Source organism: Cebus imitator, unplaced genomic scaffold (genome assembly GCF_001604975.1).
Source record: "Cebus imitator isolate Cc_AM_T3 unplaced genomic scaffold, Cebus_imitator-1.0 Scaffold9, whole genome shotgun sequence".
NCBI lineage: Eukaryota > Metazoa > Chordata > Mammalia > Primates > Cebidae > Cebus > Cebus imitator.
Genome location: NW_016107324.1, coordinates 3,211,644 through 3,225,778, shown reverse-complemented (window position 1 = coordinate 3,225,778; position 14,135 = coordinate 3,211,644). Strand labels below are relative to the sequence as shown.

At 44.4% G+C, this 14,135-nt stretch overlaps 1 protein-coding gene across 9 annotated transcripts in view; it reads right to left on the bottom strand.

The window, feature by feature from the left end:
* The window catches only part of NCOA2 (nuclear receptor coactivator 2), a 306,209-nt gene extending 297,281 nt beyond the window's left edge, over positions 1 to 8,928 (bottom strand). For 2 of the 9 annotated variants that reach the window (XM_037744284.1, XM_017544634.2), the window contains exon 1: positions 8,436 to 8,557. The gene's annotated coding sequence lies outside the window, so the exon portion shown is untranslated. Of the gene's footprint in view, positions 1 to 6,809; positions 7,433 to 7,919; positions 8,036 to 8,068; positions 8,121 to 8,435; positions 8,558 to 8,763 lie in introns of those variants that run through there. The other 7 variants (XM_037744296.1, XM_037744294.1, XM_037744280.1 and 4 more) reach the window with 6 other exon arrangements.
* Positions 8,929 to 14,135: the final 5,207 nt, after the last annotated feature.

Genomic DNA, 14,135 nt, shown 5'->3' with positions numbered 1-14,135 from the left:
AAGATGGCAGATGCAGGACAGCAGAAACGCCTCAAGCACCGGCAAGCCCCCACTGCCTGTCTCCGTAACTACCACAACTAGCTTCTGTAATTTCCAGAAATGCTACAATATTAGATTAAATTTGTAGAAATTCACATATTCCCGACATTCAGAATTCTAATTAGGAATTTCCTTATTCCTTATTTAGGAATCTAAAAACATTTTGACAATAACTGAAAGCTTTTCATTTTTAAGCATATTAACAGTAGAATTAGAAATTTTAAGGTAAGTTAATATGAAATATTCTGACAAATGCTACTATAACACCAAAGACAAGAGAAATTGTTTCACAATTGAATCATGAACTGATTTTACAAGCAGGAATGATCTGCTAAAAAAGACAATCCTCATTTAGATCAGGACTTCAATGGGCAGAGATCAGTGAGCACCAACAGGAACTTCCAGAACTAATGCTCTCCAAGTTAAGCCTTGGAAGTTTTTGGGTCACATTTCATAATGGACACACTAAATGAATAATACAAAATACCGTGCATTATATTTTCATCAATGACAACAGGTCTTCAGGCTCAGCAGCTGGAACATTAAAAGCAATGCATGCTGATCCTACATGTGCAGGTGAAACAGTTCCCTGAAAGCTCTCCGCGCTCCCTGCAAACAATTGAGCAGAGAGAATTCCACAAATAGCAGAGCAGAAGTCAGATGACTGAATATATTATCAGCCTTCTTTTTGGGACTACAATACCTCAACACCAAGTCATCCATGCTACATGGATTACAAAACATCCACCAAACATGCATCACGCAAGCTGCACCCAACCGTTAAACATACTAGAATTAAAGAAGCCAAATACCTTTATCAGCATTCTATCCTTTCTAAGCCTCTATCCTTTATAGAGCTGTCGATCTATTTTCTACCTATCCCCCACAATCAAGTTTTCTTGAGCTTTATTTTCTGAGCTTTTTATTGTGAGAACAATAGGCAAACTGAATATGCTTTTTCAAAATACATTCCCTACTCCTTTCCTTTTCACTAGTGGAGAATTACTGATCTATGTTATCTCAACAAAGGACTGGGTTAACACAGCTAACAAGAACAGGGTTCTACCTCTCAATGCTCTAGTAAGAAACATACAAGAGTACTGTAGAGGCACCTTTGCCCTGCACTTGGTTTTCAGTAAGCACTCAACAAATGTTAACTATTTTACTTCACCCATTATAATTCTTATTTCTTGAAAATTAAAAGAAAAAAAATCTGTAATTTCAAGAATTGTTAAAAACTGAGCTGATAACCAAAAAAGCTAGAGACTATTCATAGGTCTTAGAATAATCTCTGTGCAGTATGTATAAGCCCTCCTTAAGGCAAGGGTCTGGGAGACGCCTGCTGATATAATTTGCAGGACTGGTACTATTCAAATGTATTCATCCTTCTTATGGACTTATCAAGTAGACTGAACCTTATAACATCCCACAAACATTTGCTTTCTCAGATTCCTAAATTTCCAAATTCAACCATTCCCTCTGATGTTTCTGGTTTGTTTCCTCCACTCAGTGGCAAAGTTAATTTTTCCTCCCAAAGTTTTGCTCACATGCACAGGACCTACCTCACTTGAGTCTCCTTCTGGAAAATGGAGGTAACCCCTATTTTATAGGGTTGTGGCAAGAATCAAAGAATGAAGCACATATCAAAAAAGGCTCTATCAGTTTGCTGGCACTCAATGATAGCTGTTATTATCATTTCCGTTGTTATCATTGTTACTCTTCCAATATACACCTTTCAGTCAAGAGCAAGAATGGGCTAGGTGCAATGGCTCACACCTGTAATCTTAGTGCTTTGGGAGGCTGAAGCAGGTGGAACACTTGAGGTCAGGAGCTCAAGAACAGCCTGGCCAACATGGTGAAACCTCATCTCTACCAAAAAATACAAAAATTAGCCAGGGATGGTGGCGTGTACCTGAAGTCCCAGCTACTCAGGAGACTTAGGTGAGAGAATCTCTTGAACCCAGGAGGCAGAGGTTGCAGTGAGCTGAGATCGCACCACTGCACTCCAACCTGGGTAACGGAGTGAGACCCTGTCTCAAAAAAAGGGAAAAAAAGAGCAAGAATGAGCTACGTGTAGAAAAACTTACAACCACAGCAGAATACTTACACAAGGCTGCACACAGGAGCATTCCATCCTTGAGAAACCTAGGTAGTTAAAGCCCAAAATGTGTCGTCCTAAAGCAGCAACAATCCACAGGCATTGCCTATCACCTTTGACCAACTAAAGAGTGCCATCCTTACCATACACTACATAGGACTTAAGGCCACAGAGGACACAACATGATTCCAGAGGAAATAAAACAAAAATAATTCTAAATATTCATACCTTCACTAAACGAAATCTATTTAGTTGTAAGCTAATCAGTTAAGGGGACATTTAACAAGTTTTTTATTATAAACATTATAATCCTATTTTCAGGGAAAACACTACCCAAACCCAAATCAAAGCAGAATGTGCTAATATAATATCACACACATAAAATTACACACACAGAACAGATCCTAAGTACTAAAGCAATTTGAAATTAAGGCAATTATGTCCCCTCCCACCTCCTCCCCAGCCAAAAAATGTGATCACCCACTCTATGTTCCCCCTTTAATCACTGGCTCTGTAATGGATGATTTATACTATGAAAGTACACTGAAAAGGCCAGGACAGAGTACTCACCAAATGACTAAATGAACAAATGAATAAGACAACAGTTAAGTAAGACAAGAAGGCAAAGACAAGGTCCAAAAAGCCTAATATGATGGCCAGGTGTGGTGGTTGATGCCTTTAATCCCAGTGCTTTGGGAAGCCAAGGGGAGAGGATCACCTAAGCCCAGGAGTTTAAGACCAGCCTGGGCAACATGGCAAGACTCATCTCTACAAAAAATATCAAAAATTAGCCAGACATGGAGATGCACACCTGTAATCCCAACTACTTAGGAGGCTGAGTCAGGAAGATTGCTTGAGCCTAGGAGGTCAAGGCTACATGCAGTGAGCTGTGATCATGCCACTGCACTCCAGCCTGGGTTACAGAGTGAGACCATATCTCAAAATAATAATATAATAATAATGACAACAACAAGACCAAAGTAAGATTTAAAGTTGGCCGGGGGAACTCAAAACAATTTGGAACTGGCTAACTACAAAGCATAAATTCTGCCAGAATTAACAGGTTAACTTCAATTCTCCATGTATCTGTCAGCTGATGCCTAGTCAAAGTATAGATGTTTTATTTTCCTTTAGAACATTTAACTGGTTGCAAATAACTTCTACCTATAAGCAATTCTCTTGCTTTATTACCCAAAATGATGATCCTGTTTCCAAAGCCTCAAAAACAGCTATGTAAAACACCACCAAAGGTTCCCTGCTCGTTTAATTCTTCTCTAGAAATTTCCAACCAGGGAACCAACTGAAAATTGTCCTAGAATCAACATTTCCACAATTGCATTATGTCATCACAGGCACGGGGAGCCAGAAATGTGGTCACTGATCAACATTTCATAGAGTAAACACATAAAATCTTTGTCCTAAAAGCTAACAGTATTAGGATCTACCGGAAGACCACCTAGTCTTTTAATTTCATTTGCCTTCATAGTTTACCTTTAAGATTTCATAATCTTTTCATAATCCTTTTCACTCCTTTTCATAATCAGTTTTACAACAGCTAAGAGAACTACATCAGCTTCTAAAATATCCACAAAAGTCACATTCTCACCTCTATCTAGATATTAGCATCTAGAACCCATAAAGAAGTGTTTTCTTTATGATCTCTAAATTGAAGGTCTGCAACATTAAAATGGTATTTCATAGCTTTTCAAGACATTACTTGTAATAGACTTTAAAGAGTAATATGACATTCTTTTTACAGCTTGCAATTCATAAACCCTCTGTAAGTCTTTAAAAACAAAAAAGGAAAAACAAAACACTTAGAACCTTTTTTGTTTGTTTAGAAAAGTTAGGCATACAGGTAAAATTAGCCTGAAATATGAAAGGGTACAGAAAGAAATGAAGGTTTTGCTCCGTTTTCTCTTAAACGGCTTTCATTTTTGGTACGAACTATAGTCTTATTCTTTCACTACGGGAGAAGATCCTGATTTGCTGCTGATTTTACGATTTGCTGCAATAAAGACCAATACCTTAAAGCAGTGACTTATTTTCTCCCTCCTATTCTCTTAACCTAAAATCAGTAAAGCATGTAATAACATATGTTACCAAACAAAACTACACACACAAAGTATTAAAGTTAGTAATTTTCAAAATAGCAGTTTTGTCATAACAATAAATAAGCATTAATTTTGCTTTTAAATATAACTTCAATCATGACACAATAATGGCCAAAGTATCAAGGGCACACTGCGCATTTTAGAAAATTAATCTTATAGAAAAATTGTCTGAAGAGACCATTCCCTTTTTTCTTTTTCTTTACTATCCAGTATCCAACGAGTACTTAAAAGAATTGCTTTTAAACTGAATACAACACAAACCATTTTTCCCAAGAAATCCAAGCTGTCAACTTATGGGTCACATTTCAACCTTATGTGATTTGAAACAGCTATGGTACTGAATCCTTAAATACAGGGCATGTAATGGAAGCACTGCTCACAGATCCTTGATGCTACTGAGGCTTGGAAAGCTTTAATAAGATACAACTATAAATAAAGACAACTAAGGAGCATTACCCCTTTATCCACAGCCCAAGTCCCCCTCCGACATCTACATTTTATATCTTCAATAAAATGCTCTTTTACACTAAGCCAAAGTCATCTAAATTATATTTAACCCATGAAGGGTTAAAATCCAAAATATATTAACTACCCAAAACACATTAAATTCATAATTAGTGAGCTCTTTTCTACCCTCCTGCTTCAGTATTCTGACATCTAAAAGTCAAAGAACTCCTCTGTTTAAGACTGAAATTCCCAGGAGGAAGGAAGCTCAGATCCAGTCTGAGAGCACACAATGGAATCACAGCTGACGATGCACATCTTTTTCTAGATGCCTCCATATGCTTGAGAGGTTTTTTCCCCCAAGCCAGGCATTACGAGACTTGGTTCTCTCCCCGTAACCAAGAATCTGAAAACATTTTCAAGGATTGTTATATATAATTAAGTAAAATAATATGTTGCTCTTAAGCATACGAAAGAGAGAATGGCATGTGTCAGAGTGCCCATCAGTAACTAAATTAACAAATGATGGGGGGTTTTGAATGTTGTCCAATTTTGAATGTTGTTTATAATATTCCCTACCTCTATCAGTCTAAGTAAGTGTTTGGTTTATCTTCTCTGTTTTTACTATTTTATCACAAACAACATCTCAAGAGCTACAGCAAAATGCAATTAATTCTTGTCTATATGTGCCCAAAATGATCCTGAATTGGGAATTCACATGGTAAATTTGAAAACAGTATATTACAACAGAACACATTTGTAGAGTTTGGCAAATGCTGTTCCCTAGAACTAAAGTCCCCCTCAATTCTTAGTAACCCCATATTAATAAAGGCTTGAACTACAGAAAAGATACTTATTTTGCACATACCTAAAAGAAAAAAACTCCCAAAATTAAATTCATGGGATACTTATGACCAAAATGAATGCATTCATCCTTAATCTAATACTATTCATTCATTCAAACTCCCAAAGATTCTACAAATTCCAGGTAAGAAAGAGAGTATTACTTCCGTTAGTGTGACCTAACTTCACCAACAAAGAACAGGAACACACACACAGAGACGCGCACAAACACACACACGCTTTGTAGCAGCTGCTTTCTTTTTAAAAGACTGCTATTCCTGCAGACCAACCTGTGATCTTTACAGAGAACCAAAGACCTCCGTTCCTAAACGTCAAGAGTTGAAAGTCACTTGACTGAACGCCCAATAAACAGTTAACCAAAGATGTCTCCTAACCTTGTATAAACCAGAAAAGTACCCCCACACTGTACAATTCAGCAGTGTTTAAGAAAATTAAAATTATTTTTAAGAATCTTTTGTGTGGGAGTAATCTGGCAAACTACATTTTACTCAGACTTTTTCCTGTAGACAAATATTCTTTGATTAGCTTTCCTCCTTAAATACCCACACTTAATGTTTCAATCAGTGATGCTTTAGTTCCCAACTTCATTTTGTTTACCCAAGAAAGAACAAGAAGAAAAAAAAATGCATACCATACACCAAAACTTTTTTTTTTTAATGACATCCCCAAATGCCGAAGTTTCGAGTGCACTTTGGGGACTGGTGCTCTAATTAAACAAGGAACCAGTGAGGCCATTAGGAACAATGATGCTTTCCACTCCCAATAATCAGTTGACGTGAGCCTACTCAGATGGCTTCATTCTCAGGGGCCCCTTTCAAATTTCATTGTCCCCATTCTGGCGTAGCTGAGTGAAACCGAATAGAAGTAAACGGGTAACTTCTGTGACCATTAGTATGTAAACCCGGCATTGAGGTCCAAGACAGGATCACTACAGCATATGCCATTTTAGAAACTGGCCTCGGGGAGTTACTGCACATCCTAAAGTGGCTTTAGACTTCGTCGTCTCTAAGACAACGTCTATTTCAGTACGAAAGACATACAAGACTTCGAGTATCTCTACATGCCTCCCCGGGTCGAAGCCCCTCTAAGTGACACAACCCCAGAGATCAAGGAGCGGGTGACTAGAGGATGGCCAAGACTACCTCGCTCTCAGCGTCTCCACGACTCCCCCGCCCCGCAAGCAACTCCGCTCTAACTGGTCCGGAGAAACCCCGCCCCCTTCCTTCCTCCGGTCCGCACGATTGGCTCACCGACACCCGGCAGGTCAGCTCCCCGCCTTCGATTGGCTCACTGCCCCATCAGTCAGACGCAGCGAGATTCGGGTCGGTGGGAGGGGAAGGCGTCGGAGGAGGTGGAGTGGGAGTGGGATTAGAGGACGAGGTGGCGGAGGAAGGTGTTCAGGCTCGGTCTCTGGTTTAGGAAAGTTTCCCCTACCAGTGACGGACCCAGAACGCGTGAGGCCCAGTCCAGCTCCGGGCCGGCAGAAGGGGGCTCTGGTCCCCGATTCCCGCCCCTCGGTCCCGCAGGCCCCGGAAACCACTAAAGGGAGGGGGAGAGGGAGGGGCCATCTAACCAGGGACCGACCCACCCCCGGTCTCGGAAGAGGCGCCTCCGGGACTCCCCCGAGGGGAGGGGGCGGGGAGCACAGCCGGCAGCGAGACCCAGGCCCCCTCCAGCACCACCCAGAGGCCCGAGGGAGCCGGGCCCGGGGCGTGACCATCGCGAGGCGGCCGCGAGGGCCCCTCCCGCTTCCCGCCTGGGGCCCCGAGGGCCTGTCCCTTCAGGGGCGGGGAGAAGGGGGCGAGAAAAGGGGGCGCTGGCGTGCCAACCCGGAACCTCCCGGCCCGCCTCCCGCCCCTGGCCCCGGCCCCGGCCCCGGCCCCGGCCCCGGCCCCGGCCCCGGCCCCGGCCCCGGCCCCGGCCCCGGCCCCGGCCCCGGCCCCGGCCCCGGCCCCGGCCCCGGCCCCGGCCCCGGCGCGCCTCTGGCACACACACACGCCCGTACCCAGAAAGTTCAGTCAGGGGCGAGCCCGGCTCCGCGTCGCCGCGGCCCGGCCCCCGGCTCCCCGCCCCCACCGCGGCCCGGCCTGCTCGGCCCCAGCGCGCCGCCCGCCCCGCCCGCCGCAGCTCCTTCCCGTCCGCCCGCGGCACTCGGCGCCCCTCGCCCCCCGCCCCCGGCGCTGACAAGGGCCCGGGCCGCCCTCCGGGCCGCGGCTCCCCTTCCCCGCCCCGCGCCGCAGCCCGCCCGACACCCCGCTTCACCTTCACCACCCCCGGCACTTCCCGAGTCCTGCCTCCCCTCGCCCGGCTCCCACTCTCCGCTGCAGCCGCTCCGCGTTTCCATTAAAGAATGCACCTACCCCGGATTCACCTTCTCCGCTCTGCCGCGCTGCCCTCGAGGGGCTGGAACCTCGGTCTCCGCCGACCCCGCACCGGGTTGGTCGGCGGGCACTCGCTCTTTGGGGCGGGGGCCGCACCCCCGGCCTCCCCGCTGTGCCTCGGAGCTCACCTCTCGCCGGCGCCGCGAGCTGCAGCCTCCGCCCGCCTCGCGCTCCGGGACTCGTCTCCCGAGCTCTCGCAAGGCGCTGGAGCGCCTCCTTTCTCTCCCGGGGACTCCGCGTCTGTCCGCCGCTTCCCGCCCTCCCCACCCCCAAGCCCCAACTCCCCAGCGTCGCTGCGCCTCCGGGATGCAACTCCCGTTTTCCGCGCACTCCGGCGGCGGTCCCCCCACACAAAAACAGCCTCTCGGAGGCGCACGGCTCTGCCCGGGCTTGGCGCAGTTAGGGCAGTCGCGGCCGGAGGGTGGGGACGCGGCGCCCCCCGCCTGCCGCCCGCCCCCCGCCCGCCCTCGCGGCCCCGGGGGAAGGCGCGGTTACCGGCTTGGGTCGGTCACGCCGTCAGGTGCCGGCTGCCGTCGGCGCTGACCTTCGCCGCCGAAGCTGTAGCCGAGGCTGCGGCCGCCATGTTCCCGTGTTAATAACTGCTGCCTGGTTGTTTATTTCAATGGAGATCCTCCCCCAACTCCCTCCTCCTCCTCCTCCTCCTCCTCCTCCTCCTCCTCCGCGTCTCCGCACTTGCGGAGACAGACCGCGCGAGCTCGCGAGCAGGGGAGGGGGCTCGGGATCCAGGCCGTCCCTCTCTCCCTCCCCGGCAGTGGCCGCCGCCAAGTCCTGTCACCGGGGAAAAGACGGGGCGGAAACTTGCCTCTCGCGCCCCAGAGGAAGGGGCAAAGGTAGACGCAGGGTTGTCAGGGGAGCAGCCCCTGGCCGTGGGGTCCGCAGCATCTCCTTCGGCAGAGTCCTCTGAGAAGGCGGCCCGGGGAGAGGTGAAGAAATGGGTGACTGCGGTAGAGGAAGGGTGACCTAGGGGTGACTGGAACTGAAGAGAGAGTCAACAGAGGACTGCATGGGAGGGCAAAGGGCAATGCCAAAAAGAAAACTAGCGACTGGGACGGGCCCGGGCCGCCAAGTCAGAGGCAGTGGGACCTGGGGGCTGCAGACGGCAGGGACGTTCCCCAATATGAAGATCGGGGAGAGCCAAGTCATAGGGTCGCCGAGAGAGGACCCTTCCGCCAGTCCGGCTGGGCCCCTTGGCCAGCACCCCGCGGGCGCACCTCACCCCACGCAACAACGGGTCCTGCCGCCGATCCCCGGAGGCGCCCTGCATCCTTCAAGTCCCCCACGGTTCCGACGGAGACAGGCTTTTCCCATTGCACTCCCATCTCCAGAGGAGATGGAGAAGCGCGACTGTGGGAGCTGGAAGGGGTACCATCCCACAATTGCGGGATAAAGCAAATGCTGCACACAGGGTGTAAAACTTAACGTGGCTGAGAATTCACAGCACGTCATGAAATCACAAAAGTTTGTATTGGAAAGTCCATTCTCTAGACATGGACTAGTGGAGATTGGCGTTAAGTGTTACTTAGACGGGTCTGTTTTATGCCTTGGAAAAGCAAGTTTTTTTTTCCAACTTATACTGTGATTAGTTGAAAAAAAATCGGCAACGTTTGTTTAACGGCAGTTATCAAACTATGACAGGAACATATTCCCTGCTTTTACTATGAGAAGGGTCACTTGCAGGAGACAATAAGAGTGTTTATTGAGGCCGGGCGCGGTGGCTCAAGCCTGTAATCCCAGCACTTTGGGAGGCCGAGGCGGGTGGATCACGAGGTCAAGAGATCGAGACCATCCTGGTCAACATGGTGAAACCCCGTCTCTAGTAAAATACAAAAAATTAGCTGGGCATGGTGGCGCGTGCCTGTAATCCCAGCTACTCAGGAGGCTGAGGCAGGAGAATTGCCTGAACCCAGGAGGCGGAGGTTGCGGTGAGCCGAGATCTCGCCATTGCACTCCAGCCTGGGTAACATGAGTGAAACTCCGTCTCAAAAAAAAAAAAAAAAAAAAAAAAAAGTGTTTATTGAACACTTACTATGTATCTCACTGTGCTGAGTGATGTATATACGATGCAGACCTTAATCTTAAAACCTTCCGAAGTCATTACCTCTTTTCAGTTCACAATAAAAGTGGAAGCTTAAACAAGTAATTTGCCCAGGGTCACACAGGAGAGGATTTGAGCCCAGTTCCGGTGAGCTCCAAAGCCCGTGCTTTTAATCGTGTCTTCATCATAAAGTATGTGGGTGTACCACCAATTTATTTGGGAAAAGAACAAAAAAGTATGTGGGGTGTGTGTTTGTGGATGGAAAATGCCTAGAAGCCTATAACAACAAATGTTAGCGCTGGGGAATATAAGAAGTGGGCGATAAGGCACTTCCACTTTTTATTTTGCACACCTATCTAGCGTTTGAAATGTTTGCAATGACTATATATTAATGTACATTTTTAAAGATTTTCTTTTTTTTAGCTAGCTGGAATAATAGAATTATGTTCCCAAAGCACTGAGAGGAAATGGAGTTTGTCTATGGCCTATCTTCTGCTAATACCAGTCTGTAGCGTGTCTACAATGGGGTGGGAGTCACCTGAGGTTTGTCACAATGCTGAACTCCGGATTTGCTTTCCTGTCCTCAACCCCAACTGCAAGTTACTAGGAGTTGTGATTTAGAAAAAAAAAAAAAAGGATTTTCCTTCGTGCTTCCCATCCCTCCCATTTTGGCCGAAGTCCAGAGTCCATCAGTCCTCTGCAATCACAGATTTTACACTTTTTAAATCTACTCGTGAAACCTCTTCAAACAAATGACTCCCTATCATTGCATTCCCATATTATTCAAAACTTCTTATGACGGCTGAAGACGTTTTCTTACAAGAAATAAACAAAAACCTCTGACAGCATAGTAGATGAGTTCCATGCCCAGGTGCTACTCAATTGCCTGAGCTTGAATTGTGTGACTTAAACTCTCTTGTACAATCTCTGGACGCCCTCTAAACTTCATGCTCTTGCTGTAACAGTATTCTGTCTTGCACTAGAGTTGTTTATATATTTGTCTTTCTTTTTCACTAGATTGTAAGCTCCGCAGAGCCAAAGACCTAGTCGTCTTCTTGTTTGTATAGCACCTAACAAGAAATTGTGTGTTTTGTTGTTTTATTGAATCTGTGAAATAGAAATAATAGTATATATTCCAATCCTCATGTCCCCTTCCCCACCTCATCCTCCAATGCCTTGCTCATAAAACATGTTTATAAAAAACATTTTCCATACTTTGAAAGAACTTTGATTCCCGTGAGATCTCAGAACAATTGTTTATAAAAACTAGCCATAATTTTTAATGAATCCTCACTGTGATTATGTAAAATGAAAAGGTAGAAAAGGCAGTAGATAAGTTGACTTAATGAGACAAAGGAAAATAAGGAAGAAGGAAAGAAAAAAGGCAAAGACATAGGAACTGGGTATATTACCAAGAGAGAACAACACAAAAGGAAAAAATATGTGGGTGCAGATCATAAAGGGGAAGGAAATTATTGAAATTTAGTAGAAGTAGAAACAACGTACCATGAATGGATGAGGCAAGGAAACACCAAAAATGTCAGCAGAATCATAAATGCAACAAAGAAAAGAAAATGACAAATTATATATTTAATAATATAACTTAGGAATAATCAGAATATGACTGCTATAAGACAATAATTTTTATTTTTGCCTGCCTTCTCTTACACAGTTTTCAAAGTACTCACTTTTTTCATAAGTAAATTGCATAAAAGTGGGAGATTCTACACTATTTGAGTTAACACTACTAGCATGCATCATGAGATAATCAATAGGTAACAGTATGGCAAAAAGAGCTATAGAATATAAGCAAATATGATGTGAAGTGTCTGTAACTTACTGTGTGACCTCAAGTCACTAAACATCGCAATTTCCTCATCTGTGTAATTGGTGCAAGACTCAAGATGGTGTAAATAAATGCACTGTGTTAACTATCAAGCTGTTTATACAGAGGTAAGGGAATATTATTATGTGAGCTAAATCTGTGTGTAGCACAGTTATCTCTATTTTGGTGCACTCTTAAATTGCCAAAGCAAAAATCTATAGTTGATTCTATTAAAATGTAATCATGGGGTGGGGGGGGTCAGTTAAAACATTTGTCAATTTGATTATTGAACAACTATGTGATGAAATGTTTCATTCTTATTGTTTGCTCTCTTCTAAATCCCTTAAATATTATAGCTACCATAAATAAATGTCTAATACAGGTCAAGCGTATTACAAACATTTTTTTCTTACTGAAGTAGTCATTATATGTATTATTATTCCCATTTTACTTACAATAAAACTGAGCTTCAGAGATGTCAAGTAATTAATGTCAAGTCACAGACCTGCCTTCACTGCATACCTAAGATTGTGTTAGGATTCTACTCTTCATCACTTGTATCTCTACTACTCTAAGAAGCACATTATTGGCCAGGCGTGGTGGCTTACGCCTGTAATCCCAGAACTTTGGGAGGCTGAGGAGGGTGGGTCACGAAGTCAGGAGATTGAGACCATCTGGCCAACATGGTGAAACCCTGTCATTACTAAAAGTACAAGAAAAAAAAAATTATCTGGGCATGGTGGTGTGCACCTGTAGTCCCAGCTACTCGGAAGGCTGAGGCAGGAGAATCACTTGAATCCAGGAGGCAGAGGTTGCAGTGAGCCGAGATGGTGCCACTGCACTCCAGCCTGGTGACAGAGCAAGACTCTGTCTTAAAAAAAAAAAAAGAGAGAGAGAGAGAAAAGAAAGAAAGAGAAAGAAAGAAAGAAAAAAAGATCCTTATTCCTCAGTACCTATAATAATTCCTAGAACATACGGGGCACTCAATAAATGATCATGAAAAGACTGAATAAATGAATGAATGGGCTGCCTTCAAGTCATACTGTACACTGTCACAAGATTCATCCCCTGGTCTTATTTTGTTAATTTCCCACTTGAAAACACTTAATGATCCTTCATTACCTACAGAATACAATTCAATTCCTTTAACTTATATTAAGAACCTATTTGATATGTCCCTAACTACCTCTTCTATTCATACCTCCCTTATTTCTTAAACAAAAACAAATATTAATACACCCACACTCATTCCAGGGTATTCTGGAATAAGATTGACATGAGTTTCAATCTTGGCTCTTACTAAGTGCGTGAACTTGGGCAAGTTATTTAGTATCTCTGCAAATTTTATCAATATAATAAGACAAGAATGAATTGGAGGTAAAACCCAACTTATTCACCAATGATGAGATAGTGTACATATAAAATTCAAAAGAATCCATAAACTACTAAAATGAATGTAGGATCACAAGGTACAATATCAATTGTATTTCTTCTGTATGTTAGCATGAAACAACTGGAAAATGAAAAATTTTTAAATGCCATTTACAAAAGCATTTTAAAAATCAAATATTTAGGAATAAATTTAATGAAAGATGTGCGTGATCTCTACATTGAGGGAAAAAAATGCTAATAGAAATTCACAACAGCCTAAAAACAGAAATGGACTGGGCACAGTGGCACATGCTTGTAGTCCCAACCACTTGGGAAGCTGAGGCGGGACGATTACTTGAGCATAGGAGTTGCAGGCCAGCATGGGCAACACAGCAATACCCTGTCTCTTAAAAAATTATTTTATTTTACTGTATTTTATTTTATTGTGACAGGATCTTACTCTGTCACACAGGCCAGAGAGTGCAGTGGCACAATCACAGCTCACTGCAGCCCTGACCTTCCTAATAGTCAAGAATGCTGGCATGTGCCACCACACCCAGCTGTTTTTTTTTCTTTTTCCCGGTAGAGATGAGGCTTTACCATCTTACCTAGCCTGGTCTTGAACTCCTAAAGCTCAAGTGATTCGCCCACCTCAGCCTTCCAAAGTGTTGAGATTACAGTCATAAGCCACCACGCCAGGCCAAAAAATTAGATTTTTAAAAAGAGAGGTGGGACCAGGTGTAGTGGCTCATGCCTGTAATCCCTGCACTTTGGGAAGCTGAGGCAGGAGGATCACTTGAGGCAAAGCGTTTGAGACCAGCCTGGGCAACAAAGCAAGACCCCATTTCTGTTTTAGAAAACATTATTAAGATGTCTTCAGTATTAAAATGTCAGCACTTCCCAAATGGATCTATAGATTCAATGCAATCCCAATCAAAATCCC